Source organism: Ailuropoda melanoleuca, chromosome 14 (genome assembly GCF_002007445.2).
Source record: "Ailuropoda melanoleuca isolate Jingjing chromosome 14, ASM200744v2, whole genome shotgun sequence".
In the NCBI taxonomy this organism is placed as follows: Eukaryota; Metazoa; Chordata; class Mammalia; order Carnivora; family Ursidae; genus Ailuropoda; species Ailuropoda melanoleuca.
Genome location: NC_048231.1, coordinates 7,406,333 through 7,430,000, shown reverse-complemented (window position 1 = coordinate 7,430,000; position 23,668 = coordinate 7,406,333). Strand labels below are relative to the sequence as shown.

General features: G+C 44.4%; 2 long non-coding RNA genes across 3 annotated transcripts in view; both read right to left on the bottom strand.

Moving 5' to 3' along the window:
* The window catches only part of LOC105234863, a 147,035-nt gene that overhangs the window by 30,045 nt on the left and 93,322 nt on the right, over positions 1–23,668 (bottom strand). The gene's annotated exons all lie outside the window — the stretch shown is intronic.
* The window catches only part of LOC117796075, a 39,712-nt gene that overhangs the window by 6,191 nt on the left and 9,853 nt on the right, over positions 1–23,668 (bottom strand). Inside the window, exon 2 of the long non-coding RNA XR_004620425.1 lies at positions 333–11,526. This is a non-coding gene — a long non-coding RNA (uncharacterized LOC117796075). The remainder of the gene's footprint in view (positions 1–332; positions 11,527–23,668) is intronic.

Genomic DNA, 23,668 nt, shown 5'->3' with positions numbered 1-23,668 from the left:
GAGGGAGGGAGGAAGGAAAAGGGGAGAAGAAAGACGTTTCATGAAAAAAAATGGCAGGTTCAACTCACAGGTTTATCACCTCAGCACATTTCCTGGGGATAACCATCGTACCTTGGAATGCAGAGAAGGCATTTATGCACACTCTCCATCTTGTTGCACAGAATATTTTGAAAAGTGTCAGTATTTAATAAGACTAATCATTTTTACTGCTTCATCAAGGACATTCTTAAATGAAACTGGCATTTGTTTTTCACTGCAGGTGTGTGGCAATGATGTCTAGTATGCCTTGGCACCTGCCCAGTTCATGCTCAGAAACTAGGAGTTCTACTCACCGTTGCTTTTGTAGCTTCAGTCAAATGTCAACATGGTGTCAAGGGCAAAAACCATCCAGTGCAGACCTTCATAACTTCGTGAACCCCTCATAAGTGTTCCAGGGGTCCTCAGGAGCCTATGGACCCTACTTTGAGAAGAGCAGGTGTAGGAGAAGGAATAAATGACTGAATGTCAGAGACTTCCTACTCCAGCTTTGCCTTGGGCTGGCTCTGTCTTCTGCAAGTCATTTTCCTCAAGTGTCTCCATTTCTGATTTTTGTAACATGAAGCAGGTCAGATTAAATAATCTCTCTCATGTCACTGTCATTTCAGGAGCACTGTGGTACACCGAACAATCTTTATCATTGACTTCTTATCATTATTATTGCCTCTTTGTTTCTAATATGGCTCGCTCTCTCTGCCGTGCTGCTGTCCGCACATACAGGCACATGTCCTCTTCTTACCCTTTCACAGATGAGAGGGCACCTGGCTCTCCTATAGGGCAGGTATTTTCTCATAGAGGATGAACTGAATACTTCACCTCTACTATCAGGGAGAAACTTGGACATCAGAGATAGACTATTTGAACACTGTACCATTTGTCGTGAATGGTTCTGGAAGGGGCATTTTTGGCTAATAAATAGGAGGGCTTTTTGACATGAAATCTAGGCCAGGAAAATAGGGGCCAAGCCATTGCAATAAGAGAAATACATAGTTTTATAAAACCTCACCCAACACGGGTACAACTCCTAGTTTCCCCCACCTTTTGTAAAGCTTTGGAATAAGTATTTGAGCCCTTTAGTAAGAGTGGTATAAGCCACTCTCCAAGTGCAGTATGTTTTTGGTCTGGAGAGGACAGGTGCATCCGTGTGGCAGAAGCTCTTAAAACTGACCTCCTCCTGACCAAGTCACCAGGTTAACGGATGCTGTTTCCTCCATAAAACGCACTGTGCCCGAGGCATGCCAGATGCTCAACTAGCAGACGTGCTCTCAGGTGCTCTCAGCTGCTCTCGGGTGCTTCTGTTCCCGCGAACTGAGCTGAGTGCATACAAGGGGTCAGTGCCATTTGTTCCCAAACACATTTCTGCCCGTTGTCCTTGCCGTTCTGATTATGTAATGTAATTGTTGTGAAAACCAATGAAATGTGAGTACAAAGAAAGAGTTCTTGCTCTGTGTAAGCTGACCTTTTCTGTTTTGGAAAGGCTTGATAATGACTTGCCCTTGTGACTTGTCCTTTTGTCCTAATGACAAAAAATCCTATTGAAGTGGCATGGGAAAGACACTTGGGAAAGACCGGGGGTTAAAATCTTGCACATGCTAACCTGATTCTGCGCTCGGATTGCCTTGTGTCTTTAAATTCTCCCTCTACTTCAGAGAAACCTGAACGGGAACTTACAGAAGATTCCAACAGAACATAAACTCCTCAAGCACGGAGACTTTGTGTTGTATCCCCAGCACCTAGAATACGCCGGGCGCATGGAAGGAACACAGTGAGGATACACAGGCTAAATGGATTATGAGTATAGCTAATACAAGAAAGAGAAAACAAAACTCCAATTAATAGAAGCCTGCACCAAGAAAATGCCTCGATCCAACTTTTAAAAAAATGGTGCCTGAACATACCTGTATATGCTTTAAGTTATAATAAGAAGGCTAAGGTATGTTTCTCATGGTTACCCTTTAAAATAATATTCTAAATTAATGGACCATCTACCGTTTTGATCACATTAGAGACCAGGACTTTGCCTGTAATTACAAGCAGGGGAGGACCCTGGCTATCCCATAGATACTGCGTCCCCGCGGGGGAGCGCTAGACCAGATCAGATCTTACTGCAGACTCCCCTGAATTCCCTTCTACAGGAGGTAGCTAGAAAAATCTGCTCTGGTTCAGAAAGGAGGAGACCTGATAGGAGGCAGACTGCATCCCTGGGCAGGGATTGAAAGTCCAATGGGCACAGACCAGAATGAGAGGCCATCCCTTTGAAACTTCTCTGTGCCAGATGAGTACGAATGATGGAAACAAATGCCTCCCCCATTTCAGACTATGTTTGAGGCTCTTTAGATATGGACTCAGAGAATCTGGGTTCAAATTTCTGTATATTAATTTTGTGGCCTTAAACTAGTTAGCATACTTCTCTAAGCTAAAACTTCCCAACTGGTGGGCAAGGAATGGGTTCACAGGTGCTGAGATATCGTTCTTCTCAATGCTCAGAAGAGGCAGGCAAGGCCTAGGGCAGCCAGAATCTCTGAGCTTATCACCTCTGGTGCCAACAGCCTCATCCATTTTCCATGGCGAGGTATAGATATGGGTACAGACACAGAAATAGATTTATATATTTGTAGATGCATACATTTTTTTCAGTTTCCTGTGTGTATCACCACATGGAGTAGGTTGGAAGCACCAACATTTGCAGCCTCAGCTCCGCTAATAAATCCAGTCCTGTCTTTGTCAAGAGGTTTTTGTGAGGATCACATGGGAAATAGGTGTGAATGCTTCAAGAGCAACCGATAGTCATACCAACAGCGGCATTGTGACAGACAGAAGCACAAGGAGAATTTGATCCATGTCACCAGCCCTAGTTTCCTTACCAGATTCTTGAATCAAAAGAGAAACAAGAAAAAGAACAGAAAAAGTTGGCATATCAAGTTCAAACCATTACCCTTATTTCTAATAAATCTGTATTAGCAAGTGTAACCATAGGCAGGTAATCTCCCTACCACTGAACTCTAACATCAGACCAACATACCCAGCCAGTCAGAGGCAGCTCTGGGAAACCACATTCCTCCCCAGGAGGGGAAACTTTGTCCCTGGAAATGCACGGCAGAAAACACATGGGGGGGGGGCAGCAACTTACTCCCAAAAGAAAGCGCAGAGGTGGGGTCTGGTCTATGTGCATTAAGTTTCATCTTCCAAACCTGCCGATCAATTCTGTCATTCCACCTGCCCTGGGAAGGAGTATGTGAAGGGATGGAGGGTGGGCGAGAGCGTTGCACCAGCAGAGCTCCTCCCACGTAGAAGAACGCTCGCCAGAAGCACTGTCTTGAGATGTGAGAGGAGACTGTGGTCTGCTTTGTCTGCTGTTACCTGGCAAACATGGTCAGAGGCACTGGACCAGTGCCTCACCACCAGCTTCCTGGGTGCAGAGAAGCAGGAAGTGGGCACCCACGTTTGCCTAGGCAGATCTAGCAGGCACAGTCTGGCCCTGGAGATGGTTTCCTAATGCCTGTCAGATCGTCTCTGTAAGGCAAGGACTGTGTTTCTTTGAATCATGTTTTGTTTTTTTTTTTAAGATTTTATTTATTTATTTGACAGAGATAGAGACAGCCAGAAAGAGAGGGAACACAAGCAGGGGGAGTGGGAGAGGAAGAAGCAGGCTCATAGTGGAGAAGCCTGATGTGGGGCTCGATCCCACAACGCCGGGATCATGCCCTGAGCCGAAGGCAGACGCTCAACCGCTGTGCCACCCAGGCGCCCCTGAGTCATGTTTTTAATAGTTCACATAGCTGAGCTGTAAACTCACAAAGGCAGGGACTAATAACATCACTCACTGTGTATCTGCAGTTCCAGCCCATTCTAGATGCCTGGCAAGGACTAACAGATTGAAAAAAGAATGAAGGAATGGGTGACACAGCACAAGAGGAAGTATACTCAATACATGTCTTACATGGGACAGTGTGACCTTCGCCTGCCCTGTTCACCTTCACCAATGACCTCTCCTTACTACTTTCAGCCAGATTCAGACATTGCACCTGTTTCCATGTCATCGGTAGCTTTTGCTAATATTGAAAATCCCTTAAGGACTTCCCGCCTATGAGAATAAACTGTGATAACAAACAAAAAGGCAATTTGGAGGAGAGAGAACTTTCAAAATTCTTTAAGCCAACATGAGATTTTTTTTCTAAAGCACTTCACCTGATGAGCTCTCAGTCCAAAGCATGGCCGTGAATTTGTGTACACAATAAAGCCTCTCCATGTCAATGAGGGGGCACCATTGATATCCAAGTATGTGATTGGGGTCCTTTTCATGTAGTATAGGATAAATGGTTCCCAAGTACTTGTTATGTGCTGAATTATATCCCCCAAATTCGTAAGTCGAAGTCCTAACCTCAATGTATGAATTACCTCAGACATCTAAACTACCTCAGAAAGTAACAATATTTGGAGATAATTTTTTAAAGAGGCGATTAAGGTAAAATGAGGACATTAGGATGAGTTCCAATCTAATATGGTATCTTTAGAAGAGGAAATTTGGACACACAGAGACATCAGACATGTACATTCACAGAGGAAGACCATGTGAGGACACAGCAAGAAGGTGCCCATCTGCAAGATAAGGAGAGAGACCTCAGGAAAAAACAAGCCTGTCCGCATCTCGATCTTGGATTTTCACCCTCCAGAAACATGAGAATATAAATTTCTGTTGTTTAAGCCACCTTGTCTTTCGTTATTTCATTACGGTAGACCTAGCAAACTCATACAACATTTATGGCAGAATTCTTCATTGTGGTATTACCACAAAGCTGTGTTTGTGCAACACATCTATGGACTCCCTGGGCACTGTGTAATGGGGGTTGCATAAGAAAGCACAACTGACAGATAACACAAGCGATCAGCTTATGCTAGAAGGAAGCAACTGGCAAGACTTAGAAGTCTCAGGAAACAGGACACTCCTTGACACCTGTAGCTAAATTTTCTTACCTCTAAAAAATCATTCTTTTCAAGGTTTCTTTTTATCTTCTCTCCCCACTCTGCCTGTCTTCCACTCTTGGCTATCAACCATACCCCTACTGCCGCGACACTAAGGCTCTCCAGCAGGCTTTCTGACATCCATTTCTGCCTTTGCTTAATATAAAATAAAATGACTGTTTGTTTTGTTTGTTAAAACTTTAAGCAGATTTCCCCAATTGAAAGTCAGGCAAATTAAAAAACTTGTTGGGAGAGTAAGATTTTCAACGTGGCGTCAAATCAGGGAAGATGAAAAGCAGCCAGGTCTGCAGAGGTATCAGGAAGGGTTTCTGTTAGGAGGGAAAACCACCCACAAGGCTTGGATGGAGTCCACTCCATCTCTTGGGCCTGAGGGGACACAGCAGACATGGCTCTGGGAGGACCGCCCATCTGGGAGGAGCCGCGAGGGCAGCTCCCAGGAGTGTCTGCGGGAGACTGTCTCCAGCTATGAGGAGCCATGCTGTTGGCTCCCTCCCATAACTCCGTGGACTGGGCTCTGCAAGACCCAGAGTTAAGTCACTTCCCTCCTCTGGATCTAAACTGTAAATATTTCTGTTTCCCCGAACTGTAAAATAAGATTAGATGAGATTAGTAACTTTCCATTGTTTTTACGTATGGAAAGAACTACTCGGACAAAATCTTGTATGTAAGTTTATATCAACAACAAACAAACAAAAAAACATGTCACTGGCCTCCTTCTGGGCTGGGGCTACGGGGAAAGCCCCACCTGCTCTCACTTTGCCCAACATGTCCTCCACTTCCTCCTTCAGGCAGCAACCAAGGACTCTCAGGGGATCTCCTTGGCTGAAACAGGGTGAAAATCACCAGATGCGATTATCTCTAGGGCCAGTGTGCAGGGAAATGTCTAAGAATAGCCTGGGGAGTAGGGGCTGCTGATTGTAGTGTTTGCTGATTTCTGCGATGTAAATACTACCACCGTGGCTACACTCAAGTCACCAATGTCACATCACTGAATGCAGAGCCGGGCATGCAGTAGTATACCATATGCTCAAGTAACTATGAAGCAATGAGTTTTGAGTATTTATTACCTTTGCTTTTAATATAATTTATTTCATTGTAAGTTTATATAATGCAATATTTGATCACGGCTGTGTTAGCAACTGGCTTACAAAATTCCGGAAAATTTAACAATCAGTTCTTATGAGTTAGGAGGAGCCAGCTCCAGGATACTACTATCTAGGATCTTTTTAGCACCAACATTCTAAACCTTTATACTAAAGCATAAGCCGTTTGAAGCTGGGAAGGCTAAGTGGAATAATCCTAGGGATTCTGGAAGTGTGCTCAAGAGGGGGCAGAAAAACATGTTTTCAGTGTAATATCCAGCACAGAGCACAGAAGTAAAAGATAGATGGCCAGCCAGTGAATGATGCAATGACCCAATGGGGCAATGACCCAACCCACACACAGTAGGCTTTGTACTTTGAGTTATTTTTTCAACCAGTAGTGGGGTGGGTTTATATTCATCCACCCACATTATGTCATCCAGCCGTCCATGGGACAAGTGGCACCAGCTGTGGCCAAGAGGTATCAGCAATGCACTAATTTAACGAAGTCTTGGAGAACCTACAACAGGGACGTCATCTGATACACAAGCTGGTCACAGCTGACCATCCAGGCATGTCCAGAGGCCTGCGTGGATTCTGCCTAGACTTCCAGGCAACCATGGTCACCCTTGGGTGGGTACGATCTTATCATAAGTATCTTGCTATTCCTCCTGGTTACTATCTCCCTGCAAATTAGTGTTTAATTCAGACTTTTGTCCTTCAGTTCTTCCCAAAGTCTTTGAAAATAGCACAGGTTAAGGAGTCGAGAGCCTGGATTCTAATGGAACCAAAATTCTAGTTTTGTTACTTACTCATTGTGTGACTTCGGGCAAACTGCTTAACTTCTCTGTATTTCGATTTCATTCTAGATAAAATATAGATGAGAATAGTACCTACTTCAAAGTATTATTGGGGCGATGACTGGGTGGTTCAATCAGTTAAACGTCTGCCTTCTGCTCAGGTTACTTGCACAGGGGGGAGCCTATTTCTCCCTCCACCTGCCTCCCCCTCTGCTTGTGTGCTCCCTCTCTCTCTCTGACAAATAAATAAAATCTTTAAAAAAAAAAGCCTTATTGGGAAGATCAAATGAGTTTCATATATATAAAGTACTTAGAACAATATTTGGCACATAGAATATGCTATTTAAATGTTAGTTATTGTATTATTACTACATATAATAAATGTGTATATATATATACTTATTACATATAATAATATATGCACTAAATGAATGAATGCAGGTGAACAAATGCATGGGAAAGAAGGGCCTGAATGGAAGTGCAATGAGATTCTTCTGGAAAACAAATGCCAAGTATGCATTTATAATAATTATAATAAATAATAGCAGTAATCTTAGCTAGCATTTATTGTGTGTTTAAAATGCATTTTATAAGCATTATTTCGTTAATTCCTCATAAAAATTCTAATAGGAAGGAACTGCCTTTAGCTGTATTACACAGATAAGAAAATCCAGACTTGTTGAAGGCTCGAAACTTTCCCAAGATCACATAGTTTGTTAATGACTCAAATCCAGGTCTTTTGACTCCACAGCTTGACCTCTTAACCCCTTAATTCATCAACCAGCTCTTCTCCTCCAGGCCATATGTCTTCCCTCCTCAGTACTGTGCCCGACTCCTGCCTTTCTTCCCACCCCACCCCTCCATGTCTTCACCTATCCCTCAGGTCTATCCAAGACTTCCCAGACTGTTCCCCTTAGTATGACGCTCCCAGCACTTCCATATACTGTGTGCCCCTCACTCTCTCCCGCCTGTTACCTTAGACTCTGTCTGTGTCACACAAGTACCTGTGTGGTGATTTTTCAAGACCTTGGCTAAATTCATGCCTAAGCTAAGACATGCGCCAAGCCCCATAATAGAGCCAATGCCTGCTGAAAGCTGCCATCTATGCATCAGGGTTCCCCAGAAACTGCATTCTACTGCTAGCTCAAGTGTCAGGGACTGTAAAATGGGAACAATGGGAAGTTCAGCCAGCTAGATCAAGCCCAGCTCTAACCAAGCACCCTTGACCTCTTCCAGTCATGGGCTCAATGGTGCAGAGAGAAGGGTGGAGAGCTGAAGTCAGCTACAAAATACAAGCTGAGGGGCACCTGGGTGGCTCAGTCGGTTAAGTGTCTAAATCTTGATCTCAGCTCAGGTCTTGATCTCAGGGTCTTGAGTTCAAGCCCCAGGCTGGGCTCCACTCTGGGTATGGAGCCTACTTACCAAAAAAAAAAAAAGAAGAAGAAGAAGGAGAAGGAGAAAGAAAAAAGAAACAGACAAGCTGTTTCAAAACTTTTGTCAAAAAAAGAAAAAGTCAAACAGAAAATATGATCTAGCCTCTACCGTCAAGGTGCCTATTGCCTGCTCACAGGTGCAAAACCCCTTTAAGAACATCTACAGACCAACTCACAAGAGAACACAAATGTAGCACAGAGAAGTACTGAGGGGACAGGTCATTCAAAGGAGTGCTCAGAATGCAGTGGAACCCTTCAGGGAGAGTTTCCTAGAGATAGTGAGCAGATTTTATAAAAATTAAAAATCATATTTTCTTGGTACAAATGCAAAACATACCCATGACAAACAAATCAGAAAATACAGACAAGCAAAGAAAGGAAATAAAAAAACCCCACCTACAATCTCGCCCACCCAAAGACAACTTCTATTAACACCCTCAACACCTTGACAACCAGATTTTGCAGGAGGCAATGTGCAGAGCTAAAGCACAGGTTGTGTATTTGTGTGTGGGGGAGGTGCTGAGGGGTTGGGGGCAGCGGAGACAGTCCTGGCATTTTAGTCCATGCTGGGGAGTGAGTGCTAAGAGATCTAGTTGATGGGATTGGGAAGCAGAGGGATGAAGAACAAGACTGACAGACGATCTCTCGCACCAGGCAGAGGTTTGAAGCAGGCAGCGGTAGCAGGGAGCCTAGCTGAACAGTGGCCCAGTTAAAATAATCATAATAGCAGTAACAGTGAGTGTGTGTTGCATGCTTCCCGTGTGCACGGTATTGTGCTAAACACTTCACATTCCACCATCTTATATAACCCTCACAGCCACTAGGAAGTAGATATTCTTAACCCCATTTTATGGTGGGTAAGGAGTTTGCCCAAATTCACCAACCCATACACCAATGTTTCTTACAGTGTGCTTTATAGGTTACCGGCCTCAGAATGCCCTGAGGTGTTTGGTAGACCAATCAAGACAATAGGAGTCAAAACCCCAGACCTGTTTGCTCCATGGTTTGACTGAAGGTCATCTTCGGACTGAAATGCTTCTGGTCAGAAACTCACAAATGAGCATGCCCAGAAGATACCTATAAACTGGGAAATGCCCAGGGCTGTCTTCTGAGTAACCCACAGTCTCATTTCCTTTCAGAAATGCTCTGAGGATGACAGTGAGAATGAGTAAGGGCCCAGCCCAAGATCTGGGTTCAGTGGGCTCCACACACCTTTCTTGTCCTTGGGTTAATCATCTAGCAGCCCCCAAGCCTGGAGAGAGCCTTCTGCAGGAGGCAAGGCAGCAACAAGACAGTGCAGGTCAATCACTCAAAACCACCAGAGGGGACAATCAGGATCAAGCAGCAGAAGCAGGAAGAAGCAGGACTGATTAGGATGATAAGGGAGGGGTGGGAACAAAGAGCCTGCCCCTGGGTGCTGTCACATTATATCTTCGCAAGACTTTAGCCAAGGCCTCTGGCCTTCTAACCCCAGGGCTCTTATCTGTTAAATTAGGGAGCTGGCTTTAATGATCTCAAAGGTCCTTTCAGCCTATCTAAATCCAGCTAGTACTTCTGCTGCCCTTGTTTACCTGGGGGCAAGTCCAGAAGCCCAGAGTCCCACGGCCACCTGGAGGGTGGTAGCAGATGCCAGCTGACCCGGACCACCAGGGCTATAAGAAAGGTGACCTTCACCAAGGAGGCTGGGCAAGACGAGTGGCTCCAGCCCTGGTGAGATGCCAGCACCTCCCTATATGTTGAACAAGTCAGAGACTTGTCATGTACATTATCTTGTTTGATCCTTCCCACTCCCTCATAGGTTAGCATTTATCATAGCCCCATGTGTGACCGCAAGGCAGAGACAGAGAGAATGCTATGGGAATGAGAATGTATTTTCAAGTACACTCTGGAACGAGGTAGGAAAGAGGCAGGTGGGAAGAGGTACCTAATCGCCAGGCTTTCAATTCCAGACTGTGAGGCAGGTTTTGCAAGCTACCAGGAAAGTTTCCCCCATGGCACTCAGGATCTACCTTCTTTCTCTTTGTCCCACTTTCATTGGTTGGCTTGCTGCCACTCAGCATGAAGCCAGCCCTCTATTGGGCTGAGTTCTCCCGTCACCTCTGAGGTATCTGTGACAAGATAATTGCCATATTAATAAATTCGCTGTATTTTTCCATTGCCTTCTCTTTCCAAGCAGGCACTGCTAGTCAGGATTTTTGTTTTTTCTGGCCTTGGGAATTCTTACAGGACTGAAAGCAGAAGCTGCTTGAAGCTAATAGATCTTCTTGGTAAAAAGCCCTGGCTCTTGGTAAAAGCCCTGGCTCATTGAGGAGATGATGCAGACACCCTGAGGGAGAAGGGGGATGGAGGAGGGAGGACTTTGAAGGACAAGGAAAGAGAAAGGAGTATGCCCAGAGACCAGAAAGTTAGAAAAAACTCTGATTGTGAGAACAAAACCCATCAGAGTCTTGGGTAAGTGTCAGATCTCAGAGGACATGAAGCCTTAGGCATTGGCTTTCCAGCCTCAACAAAGATCCCTGGACCCCAAAGCTGGACTCAGAAACATTAAAATCACCAAACTGGACGAGACCTGAGGCAAAAGGAAAATTCAGTGTGGACTACCGGCTGATGAGTGAGTGGGATGCCTCTACACTTTTGCCCAATGGGGCACAATTTTTCAGGTGGTTGAGCTCCCAGAATGATAGATTAAGTATCTGCCCACTGAACAGGATTGCAGGCTCAGAGTCATATTTACTTTGATTAAAAGGGAAAAAGCAGAGGAATACAATATTCCTAGCTCAGCTGGTTTGTAAAGTAAGAGTCACACCTGACATGTATAGAAGCATGAATGACCCCATTGTCCTGGCACCACCAGCCTGTGACAATACCAGTTACATCTCCTTAATACCCAAATCTTGTTAGCGCTAAGCTCTCCTCAGCTAATGCAAGAATTCCAATCCAGTGCTCAGTTGGTTAGGATGCTTTATCCGCAAGTAATAGAAAACCCAGATTCAATCATATAAGGAAGCCTATCATACCACTAATGGGAATTCCAGAAGTTGTGGGCTCTAGGTGTAGTACCATGGGCAGCTTGAGGTACTGAGGACATAGGTTGTCTTCATCTCTCTGCTTTTCTGTCCTCAAGGTGTTGGTTTTGTCCTCCAGCTGGTTCCCCTTGTAGTAATAAGATGTTTTCACCAGACACAATAACATCTAGAGGAAGAAAAGGACACTCTTCCTATATCGGCTTCTTAGAAGCACAGAAACTCTCCAAAAGTACCCTGTAGAATTCCATTCATGTCTCATTGGCCAGAATTAGGTACACACCTGTTCTTAAACCAGTCTCTGGCAAGGGAAATGGGGTTGCTGGGGCTGGCTGGAAGGGAAGCTGAAGAGTTCATCACAAAGAATACTGACACTTTCCATCTCTCAAATACAGGCTTGCTCACTATAAGGTCACACAGACTTCCCCTCCCCATGGTTGGGTTCCCGTTCTTCTTCTTTTACATTAAATGCTTTCCCAGGGGCCCTAGCATCTCCTAGAGAGTGGAAGGCTCTCAGATTTACTTATCTAATTCTGAATCTCAAATGTGAATTCTGCTCCAGCTTTCTTTACCAGGGGATTCTTTGGCAGAAACAGCTCCTTAGAGGAACAACTCCTTAGAGGAACTCCTTTTGTCAGACAAATCCAGCTTTAGCTTGGATTGGCCCAGCCAAGACCTCCATTGCGTGGTTGCTTCCAGCTTGTGCCCCAGACCTCATCCTGTCTTCTGTGCCCAGGGGAGTCAAGCTGGGACACCAGCAAAGCATGCTGCACAAGCCATGGCAGCCACACTGGGAAAAGACTAGTTGTGCTATTTTTCTCAGAAGAAGGTTGTGGCATCATGATTTCCCCATTAGATTATTCAGCACATTGATATTAACTCCATTTTACATTAGAGGGAAGAGATATGGAGTAGCAAACCAGCATGCTTAAGGTCACTCAGCTAGTTAAGCAGCAAAGCCAGGAACATTCTTTTTTTAATTTTATTTATTTGAGAGAGTGAGAGAGAGAGAGAGAGAGAGACTGGTGGAGGGAAAGGGAGAAGCAGGATCCCCACTGAGCCAGGAGCCCAATGTGGGGCTCGATCTCAGGACCTTGGGATCATGACCTGAGCTGAAGGCAGACACTTAACCGACTCAGTCACCCAGGCATCCCAGTCACGAACATTCTTATGCAAGTCTTTTTGTGGACATATGTTTTTATGGGTAAATGCCTAGAAACTGAATTGCTGGTTCAGAGTATGTGCATGAGCTTCTCTAGCTATGAGAAACTGACAAACTATTTTCCAAAATAATGTATGAGTGTTCCAGTTGCTCCAAACCCTCATCAACATTTAGTGTTGTCAGTCTTTCATTTCTATCTATTCTAGTGGGTGTATATTTCTTTCAATTTGCATTTCCCTGCTGGCTAGTGATGTTGAGCCCTCTTTGATGTGCTTTCCAGCCGTTTGTATATCTTCTTTTATGAAGTATCTGCGTATTCTCTTTAAACCGGCTTATCTTTTTTCTTATAAAGTTATAGAAATGCTTTATATTTTATTGATAACCATTCTTTGTTTTGCAAATACTTTCCCCCCTGTCTGTGGTTTGCCTATTCATTTTTCTCAAGGGTGCAGAAATTTTTAATTTCATGCGATCTAATAGATTGATATTTTTCTTTCATAGTTATTGTTTTCTGCAAGTTGTCCAAAAAAACCTTTGACTACTCAAAGGTTGTGAAAATATTCTCCTATTCATCCTTCTAGAAGCTCTATGGTTTATCTTTTACATTTAGGTCTATGAGCTCTCTCAAATTAGTGTCTGTGTATGGTGTGAAGTGTGGGTCAAAGTTCATGTTTTTAATATGGAAATCCAGTTATTACAGCATCACTTGTTGAAATGCAACACATCCCATAGAAGTGAGTTGGCCATGCTGTCAAACATTACTTAGCCATATAAATGTAGGTCTTTTTCTGGACTTTTTTTCAGTTTTGATTTCTTTAACTATCCTTACCCCAATACCCTAGTCTTGATTACTCTAGCTTTAGAGTAAGTTTTGAACTCAGATAGTTTGAGTTCCCCCATTTTGTTCTTCTTTTTCAATGTTGTTTCAGTTATTCTAGACGCTTTGCTTTCTCATACATTTTAGAACCGATTTACACACACACACACACACACACACACACACACCTACTAGGACTTTGGGATTGCACTGAGCTAAATAGGTATAAAAGAAAAAAACCTAGTTTCCTTCCTATGTAAGGAAAAACCCAATTCTTTTTTCTTTCTTTTTTTTTTAAAGATTTTATTTATTCATTCATTCATTCATTCATTTATTTATTTATTTATTTATTTATTTATTTGACAGAGATAGAGACAGCCAGCAAGAAAGGGAACACAAGCAGGGGGAGTGGGAGAGGAAGAAGCAGGCTTCCAGCGGAGGAGCCTGCTGTGGGGCTCGATCCCAGAACGCTGGGATCATGCCCTGAACGAAAGGCAGACGCTTAACGACTGAGCCACCCAGGCGCCCCGGAAAAACCCAATTCTTACCTATTATGTCTTTCTCCCCTGTGAATCTACTTTACATAGTTTCTTTCCTGGGTAAGGAAAAGCCAGTTCTTCCCTACTATGTCTTTCTTCCCTGTGAGTCTACTTTAGACAGAACACTTCACTTCTGACACTTCTTTTCACCAAATGCGTAGGAGTTTTCTCCCCCACAATAACAAGCAAGTCTTGGACACCAGCTGAGTATCCTACAATTTAATTCAATTCTGATACTACCTACCTGGAGATAGCACCAGGTAAGGGCTCAGACCCACAAGACTATCCCAACCCCCTTCAGATTCTAGTTAAAACCTGTGCTTCTTAGTGACCACTATGAATTGGGAGCTTCCAAAGACCCCTCCCTCAGGTTTGATTAGTTTGCAAGAGCAGCTCATAGAACTCAGGGAAACACTTACTTACATTTACCAGTTTATTAAAGGTTATGATAAAGGAGACAGATGGATAGCCAGATGAAAAGAGATGCTTAATGCGAAGTCTGAGAGGATCCTGAGTGCAGAAGTTTCTGCCTCTGTGGAGTTGGGGTGTGTCACCCTCCTGGTGTGGGTGTGTTGGTCAGCCTGGAAGCTCTCTAAACTCCATACTATGGGGATTTTATGGAGGCTTCCTCACATAAGCATGATCAATCATTAACTCCATTTCTAGCCCCTCCCCTCTGTGGATGACGAGGTGAAGGGCTGAAAATTCAAGCTCATGGCTTGATCTTTCTGGTGATGAGCTCCATCCAGGAGACCACCCAGAGTTGCCTCATCAGAACAGACGATGTTCCTAGTTTTATCACTTAGGAATTACAAGGGTTTTAGAAGTTCCATGCCAGGAACCAGGATGAACTCCAAATATATATTTCTTATTATAAATTGCAACAACATGATTCCACTTCAATATGTTTCTCTGCTGGTGTACCAATCCTCTCTAGCTTCTTTCTTGTCACAAAAGAAAAGGATCCCTCCACATTTTGAAGGTTAACTCCTCTGCCAAACTTTTGACTTCCCCTCAATCTGGCTCCTCTTTTCCTCTTGAATTAAATTTGAATGACCTTTAGCACCCACTCCACCCCTGCCTTCCCCTTTCAGGATTCTCTCCAGTCACATATAACTGCTGCCTTCCCTTCTCACACGTCTGCTCATTTCTGTAATCCTTGTAGTAGAGGGTCCACCTTCTATCAGTTTCCAGAACTTCTCAGTTATAAATAAACTTCAATTTACAGGACCCAGTGCCTCATGCATCCTCAGATTGTCCTCTCTCTGGTGCTGTGCTCAGGTGACTTTCTCTGTCTCCTTGGTGGACCTCTCTTTTCCTGAGATTCTTTTTCCCTCCTTTATAGCCTTTCCTGCCATTGTTTGGTGGCCTCAAGAGGGACTAGAAGCCATCAAATATTCCCAAATTCCTACCTGCAAATCTGAATAATCATCATTTTTCTGGTCAAAATGGAACATTTGTCTCTTCCTTGACCTGCAGCAGTTCCACCAACTTGAAAGAAATCCCATCTTTTCCCACCTTCTCAGGGACCACTCTCTAACAATTAGCTTTACATGTTCTTGAGTCTTAAACCTCTTCTTCTCTGCTCTTCTTTCTCAACATCATGAAAACATTGTCTCCTTTTTTTTTCAAAAATAGCCTTATTTTCACTTCCTTTTCACCTAGTACACAGCAAAACTTTCTAAAAGAGTTGTGTGTACCCACTGTCTTCCCTCACATCCTTTCTAGTCACTGCTCCGTCCTCTGAAATGTGCCCTTTGTTTCCAATATGTCAGTAAAAAACCTCACCAAGGATACCAATGACCTCCTTGTTGCCAAAATCCCTTGGACCTTTGGGGCCCCTTCACTTACTCCTGATAGCACTGACATTGTTCATGACTTCCTCCTCTTCCTGCCTCCCCTCCCCATGACTGTTTCCTCCCTGCGACATGGACAAGCCTCTCCTGTGGATTTTGTCCTGAGCTTCCTTCTTTTCTCACTTTCCCTGAGTGATCTCACCTACTCTTTCACTCCACAAGTATTTATTGAGCACCCACTGCAAGTCTGGCACTGATCTAAGCCCTGAAGATATAACAAGTGCCTGCTCTCATGGACTTGACAGTTGCCAATGGTGTCAATTCCATCTGGACCCTGATGACACATAAATTGGCCTCCAGCCCGGATCTCTCTCTCTTCTGTCTACTTGGTCTGCGTGGCTGTTCCACATACACCTCACACTCCGTATTTCCAGAACTAAAATTTCCATCCTCAGCCCACCTCCAGACCAGCTCTCCTCTTCCTACCTCAGTTACGCAAGCCACAAAGTGTTCATCATCTTTGATTCTTCACTTTCCTTCTCCTCCTAATCTAATCTGTAACCAAGCCCTGTCGATTCTACCTTCTAATCCTCTGAGGTGCCTCTGGAATCCATCCACTGCTCTTCATGCCCAATACTATTGTTCTAGTTTAGGCCAACATTCCCAGCCCCTTGATTCCCAACAGGTCCCTCCAGTCTTGATCACTTCCTCACCCCACCCCGTCTTCAATCCATTGTCTACACTGTGGCCACAGTCATTTTCTAAGATAACTCTGATCACAAGACCTCCCTGCTTAAAATTCCTTGTTGCCTTTAAAATAAAAGCCAACCCCTTTAACATGGCCCAGAGAGCTCCTGCCTACCTTTCCAGCCTCTCTCTCCCCACTATCCTCTCCAGTGTCAACCCTCCTGCCACACAGACTTTCTCTCCCAGTGCCTGAGTATGCATGCCATGCTCCCTCATAGCTCCAAGCCTTCAGCAGTGCTCTTCCCCCAGCCTGAAATACTTCCCCACTCCTGAGCTTACCCTTTCACCTAGCTAACTGCTACCTATGCCAGTCTCAGGTTAAACATTACTTCTAGAAATCTTTCCTTAAAATCTCTAGTCTCTATGTCAGTGACATCCTGTCCTATCCACCCTGGTATGATTTTCTGATTTCTTTTGTTATTCTCTGTGCCCTTCCCCTCACTAGACTTTAAGCAAAAGGAAGGCAATGACAAGCTCTATATCATTCATGTTGTGTTGTTGTATTCCCAACTTTTAGAAAGTGCCAATCAGGGGTGCCTGGGTGGCACAGTTAGGGCGCCTGGGTGGCGCAGTCATTAAGCGTCTGCCTTCGGCTCAGGGCGTGATTCCAGCGTTCTGTGATCAAGCCCCACATCAGGCTCCTCCGCTATGAGCCTGCTTCTTCCTCTCCCACTCCCCCTGCTTGTGTTCCCTCTCTCGCTGGCTGTCTCTCTCTGTCAAATAAATAAATAAATAAAATCTTTAAAAAAAAAAAGTGCCAATCAATACATATTTGTCAAATGAATGAATAATTTCTTGCCCTTCTGCTTTCTAAATACAGATATTGTTTAAGATTCATGTCTCTGAGCTTTGCTCAATTTCCTTCTTTATCATTGATCCCTATGGCTTCAATGATCAGGTCTGTGTGACGAAGTCTCCAATCTACCCACAGGCTGGATATCTCTGAGCACCAAGTCTGCATTTCCAACATTATGCTACATATTCATGTCTGTAGGTTTTTTCATCATCTCAAATAAAGGATATAAAACATTAAAAGCATGTAAGGATATGTATTCAAGGATGTGTAATGCAGCACTGTCTATATTATTGAAAAATTGTAAACCATCGAAATGCCTGTCAAAAGAGAATTGGGTAAATAAATTCCAATACTACTGTAGAGCCTTAGAAAGACTAAAAAGATTTATATACTGACATGAAAAGATGTCCTTGATATGCTGTTAAGTAAAAAAGCAGGTTTCGGAATGATAAATATAGTTTAGTTTCATCTTATTCAATTATTCAGCGTGCATATATTGAGCATCTACTACGTGCCAGTTTCTATTCCAGGTGCTGGGAATGTGCAGAGAAAAACAATGTCCTTGTTTTCACAGACAATAAGCCAATTATATATATGTGAAATGTCAGGTAATGATAAGTGCTATGAAGAAATAGCACTGGGGCACCTGGCTGGCTCAGTCAGTAGAGCATGTGACTATTAATCACTGGATCATGAGTTCAAGCCCCACATTGGGCATAGAACCTGAAAAAGACAAGAAAAGACAAGAAAAGACAAGAAAAGACAAGAAAAGGAAGGGAAGGGAAGGGAAGGGAAGGGAAGGGAAGGGAAGGGAAGGGAAGGGATTATGAGATGTACTATTTTAGGTAGGGGGTCAGGCAAGGCCCTTCTGAAATAGTGACAGTTGAGCAGAAATCTGATTAAAGTGAGGATGGAAATCTTATGACTATTTGGGGAAAGGATATTTCAATCAGAAGGATCAGCCATCAGAAGGCCTGTCATAGTAGCAAATTTCTCTGGCTTTAGAAGCAGCAAGGAGACCTGTGCTGCTGAGACAAAATAAGGGGAGGAGAGTGGTGGGACATGGGGCCACAGAGTCTGCCCAGGGCCCAGTCACAGCAGGGTCTCTGGAGTCCACGGTAAGTGTGATGGAAAGTCAGTCTTTGGCGATGTGTCTGTTAAAACATGTTGGTGTTTCATTGAAGAAAGTTAGAAAAATGTATACCAACTCTTATCAGAAAATACCTCCAGGACATGGGATTACAGGAGACTTCCTTTTTCAAACTATACCCTTTTGTTGTGTTTGAATGTTTTATAGTGAGTGTCTATTAGTTTGGTAATCAGAAAAGGAAAGGATGATTTAAAAAATTTGTGCATACCCTTGACTCATCAGCTCCCTTTCAAGAAAAACATCCTTTAAAAAAATTAAATTTGTAAAAATGTGTGTATAAGGATGTTCATTATAGTGTTATTTACCAAAAACTGGAACTAACTTAAATGTTCAACAATAGGGAATTGATTGAATCAATTATGGAAAAGTTACACAATGAAATCATAGGAGCCCTGACAAAGTCTGTCAGAGAATACCACCCCAGGCTCAAAGCCTAGTTCAATTCTCAATTCTGAAACCTTTTCTGGACACACCTGCCTAAAATGATCTCTTCCTTCTTGAACTTTATTTGTGCCTATTGTCTATTGCACTCCTCTGGACCTTACCGCACATACTATTCCATTATGGAACAACAAATTTAGTTCACACTTGGCTCACCATAAGCTTTGCTAATGGAAGGAGAGCAGGCAGAACAATTCCAAACAATAGATAATTCATTCCTTTGTAAATGCATCACAGCATTTATTCTGCAGTAGATTCACGATTTTAATTAGCTTTCCTTATGCGAATATTGAAAGTAAGGAGCTTATCGAAACACATACACAGGTGGCAAAGGCAAAAGACCCAGAAAAAGACTGAAAAGTAAAGTTCCCCTGGGTAACCCCGGGGTGGACAATAACCACGGGGTCCCAAGAATCATCAGGACCCTTCCCCAACACAATCACTGAGCCCTCTTCACAGAGAGACCGGAATACAACCCTCACCTCAGTCTTCTCTCGCCCATGCTCTGAGCCTGCAAGGCTGGGGGCTACCTGAGCTCAGTTCTGAGCCCCTGTGTGCATGTGCTTCTCCTGGCCTGGCCTTGAGGCAGTGGAACAGCCCCTTGATGAGTCACTGGGGCTGTCTTCCTCCAAGTCTAATCTGCCTGGCCTCATGGCTTACTCAGCAGCTCCCACAGAGGCCAGGACACATGCCCTCCACCCACCTCACAGTGGTCTCCTCTGGAAGGGGCAGGGCATCCTTAGAGAGAAAGGGGACACACTAACTCACTTATCCTGCAGCCACCCTAAACTGTCTTTCTTCTGTGTGACATGAGGGCTCACTGGGGAAGCCACTCCCTCCTGGCAGCCCAGAGAGGCAGGCAGCGTTTTCTACCAGGTGGGGCATTTGATGGGACCTGTAGGTAATAGCCCTCTTTCCTACCAAGTCCTCTGCCAGCTGAGGACTCATGGCAACCAACGGAAGACACATTTAGTCTGCTAAGTGCTGATACTGATGAATGTGTTTGTCTTAGGGCTGTCTTTTCTTTTCTTTTCTTTCTTTTTTTTTCCTTTTTTTTAAATAGCACTGCCTAATTCTGAAGCCCAGAGGGGTCCTCTACATGGATGGTTAGTCTCTTAAGCTTCTTATTGATCCCAAAATGGACTGTTGGGTGCCCTGTTCAGTGCCCTCTGCACTAACTCACCAGCTCTTGTTAGGAGAAGGGGGGGGGTGGATATTTGGGTTTTGTGGGGTTTTGTTTTAGGGAGTTTTTTGCCTTTGAAAATTCCCAGGAGAAAAAAAATCTATTGCTACAAACAATCTTTTTCCTTTGCTTTGGTCCCCCCACCCCCTTCTCTCAATCCCTCCTTTCCCTCCTCACATCCCTACCTCTTTTACCCCATTTGCCAGTTCAGCCCATAAGTCCTCTCCCTCCCCTTCTGATTCCTCTCTCACCTTCCCACCCAGACAGGAGATGGGGGTGGTTCTAATAGGAGATGAGGTGCTATAATGCCCCGCAGATGCCCCAGGCCTCAGATCCAAGAAACCAGCACTCTTGTCTCTTGTCACCTGGCTTTGGCACCATCCCATGGTCCCAACTCCCTCTGAATAGAAAGAATTCTACATTCTTTTTTTTTTAAGTTTGTATTCTTTTTTTGACAGAGAGAGAGAGTACAAGCAGGGGGAGCGGCAGGCAGAGGGAGAGGGAGAAGCAGGCTCCCCGCCGAGCAGGGAGCCCTATGAGGCATTAGATCCCAGGACCCTGGGATCATGACCCTAGCCGAAGGCAGAGGCTCAACCGACTGAGCCGTCCAAGTGCCCCAAAAGAATTCTACATTCTTTAAAAGTCCTTAACAAGGTAGAGTTCACAGTTGCACTGGCTGAAGCACTCGCATCAGGCCTTTCCATGAGCCAAGTGGGTGCTTCTCACAGTGGGATCTGGGAGGCCAGAGCTAAAACAAAACAAAACAACCCTCCCCACCCCAAAAAATACCTCATTCCTGAGTCCCTTTGTTCAGCTAAACAAAGATTTAGGTGGCAGGCTCTATGCCTGGGCAGAAACCCAAAGGTAGAGAGGCCCCCCTCCAAGGGAGTTCACATTCTGGCTTCTCATGGCTAAACTTTACTGGAGCACACCTGGTCACTGGCCAGCAGCATGAAGCCACCTTCCTGCCCCAGCCTCCAACAGAAGGGACAATTCTGCTTCCTTGCAGAGTCACAAAGGTTCTGAATGGTAAGGGTCCTTAGACATCCTCTGAGCTGATGGGCCAGGCAGAATCCATGACAGCTGGCTGCATCTGGGCTTGGCCTGATTTTCTCTTCCCTTGGGAGTTGTCCAGATAAACTTCCCAGCATGCTGAGAGGCTCACCTCCCAACTTAGAAGGACAGGAATTCTCTGTGCAGACCAGAGCCAAAGGAACTCAGTCAGGTTAGCACTGATACCGGCAAACTCTCTGCACAAGGTATTACTATAATTTCCTCCTGCCCCCATTGCCAGAGCCCTGGAATGCCCACGGATCTGCTGCTTGAGAGCATGGACTTTTGGCCTTTAAAAATCAACCAGAGCAGGGTTTTCAAGCTAGTGGTCCCAAACCATTAATTGGTGGCAAAATCTAATTTTTTAAAGGAAAGAAAAGAGTAGACATATCAGGGTATACCATATTTGCAGTAGGCAGAATCTCAGAGGACCCCCCCCCCAAGTGACCTCACGTAATCCCCTCGAGTGTGGATAAGACCTGTGAATGTGATGGGCTGTCACTCCCAAGATTATGATAGTTATACAGCAAAGGAAGGGGTTTCGCAGAAGTAATTAGGGCCCATAATCAGCTGGCTTTGAGATCATCAAAAGAGATTATCCTGGATAGGCCTGACCTAATCAGGTTAACCCTTCAAAGAGAGGTCCTCCTGTGGGATTTGCAGATGCAGCAAGCTGCCATGAATTCTACCGCTGCAAGGAAATGACTTCTGCCAACAACCACGGGAGCTTGGAAGAGAACCTGAGCTTCATATGGATGGTAGTACCAGCCAGCAGCTTGACTGCGGCCTTGCGAGACCTTGAGCAGAGCATCCAGCTACACTGTGCCTGCCCTCCGACCCGTGAAAACAGAGATAATAAATAACATGTTGTTCAAACCACTAAGTTTGTGGTAATTTGTAACACACAATAGAGAACTAATATAATACTTTAATAGTAAAGATGAGTATTATTGACTTTTTTCCCTGTTGTATACATAGATACGTCTTAGACCATGGTGTAAAATACATGTTTGTTTTGAGATGTGATCAAAACTTTGAAAGCCACTGATGTAGCTGGAGAGTGATTCACCCAAGGTTAGGCTGCCATTCCTGGGAGAATCAAAACTGGAATCCAAGCGCACCTGGCCAATGTTCCGTCCCTCATAGCACCCTGCCTAATGTCGTTGGGAAACATCAGCTCCATTTTTGAGAGGAGAGAAGAGTGGAAAAGAGATGGTTTACCCTGGTCAGGTTGGTTCCTTCTGAGTCAGGATATTGCCACCTCATGACATTCTTCTTCTATCTGACTAACTATTCCCCCCACCTCAAGGTCCATCTCATTGTATGGTATTACTATGGGTTAAGTGCTTTGCAGAAATGATCTTGGTTAATTCACACATCAGTCAAACGAAGTAGACATTAATACCTCTATTTTCCAGTTGACAAAAGTGAAGCTCGGAGAGGTTAAGCAAAGCATACCCGAGGACACAGAGCTAGTAAGTGGTAAACCCAGGATTCCAACTCATGCCTGCTGAATTCCAGTGCCTGAGTCCTTCACCACGCTTCCAACACCAAATGTGTGGGTTCCCCACAACAAGCAATTCTCCAGTTCTCTGGGGACACCAACTGGGTGTCATAATTCAATTCAATTCTGACCCTAATCCAGTTAAGGACTCAGTCCCATAAGACATACCCACGCTTCAGATGCCAATCACAAATAATGGGTCCCTACGTGACTACACTTCTAACTTGGCAACAAATCAGAGGTTCCCACAACCCTCTCCTTGATTTCAATAATTTGCTGTAACAGCTCACACAACTCAGGGAAACATTTTAAGGACTACTCATGATTTATTATGAAGGATACAAATGAATAACCAGATAAGAGGTATGTAGAGTGAGGTCCAGATCCACCCTGAGTGTGACACCCTCCTGGCATCTGCATATACTCACCAACCGGGAATCTCTCTGAACCCCTACATTTAGAGTTTTTGTGGTTCCATCAAATAGGCAAGCTTGATTGCATCATTGACCTTTGGTGGAAACTCCATTTCCAGCCCCTCTGCTACTAGAGGTCACAGGTGGGGCTGAAAATTCAGACCCTCTGATCCCAGGGTCAGCTTCTCAGGCAAGCAGTCTCCACCCTCCAGGAGTCACCGCATTACATCACTCAGTTGTGGTTGGATGGGACTTATTATAAATGACAAAAGACTCCCCTGTCACTCCTATCCCTTAGGGAATTAACAAAGCATTTTAGGAACCGTGTCCCAGAAACTGGGGACCAAGACCAAATATATATTTCTTGTTCTCTTGTAGCCGGGGCACAGGGGTGCAAGAGCACCTGGTTCCAGGGGACCCCAAACAGACCAGGTTCAGTCATTTTTCTGCTGACAAAATCCAAAGTCAGAGAGACAAGTGGTGGTGAAACAAGAAAGGGATTTACTTCAGTGAGGCCAACACTGGGAAGACAGCTGCCTGGAGTTTCAAAGACTGTCTCTAAAGTGCTGCAGATACTTCCAGGTTTATGTGAGGAAAATGTGGGACAAAGGTCACTGGGTACATGCAGGTGGGCAGTGAAGATCAGGTTGGTCATTGTCTCGGGGTCAGTCAGCACTGTCTTGCTGGTTCAGTGCAGTCCTTACTGTTTG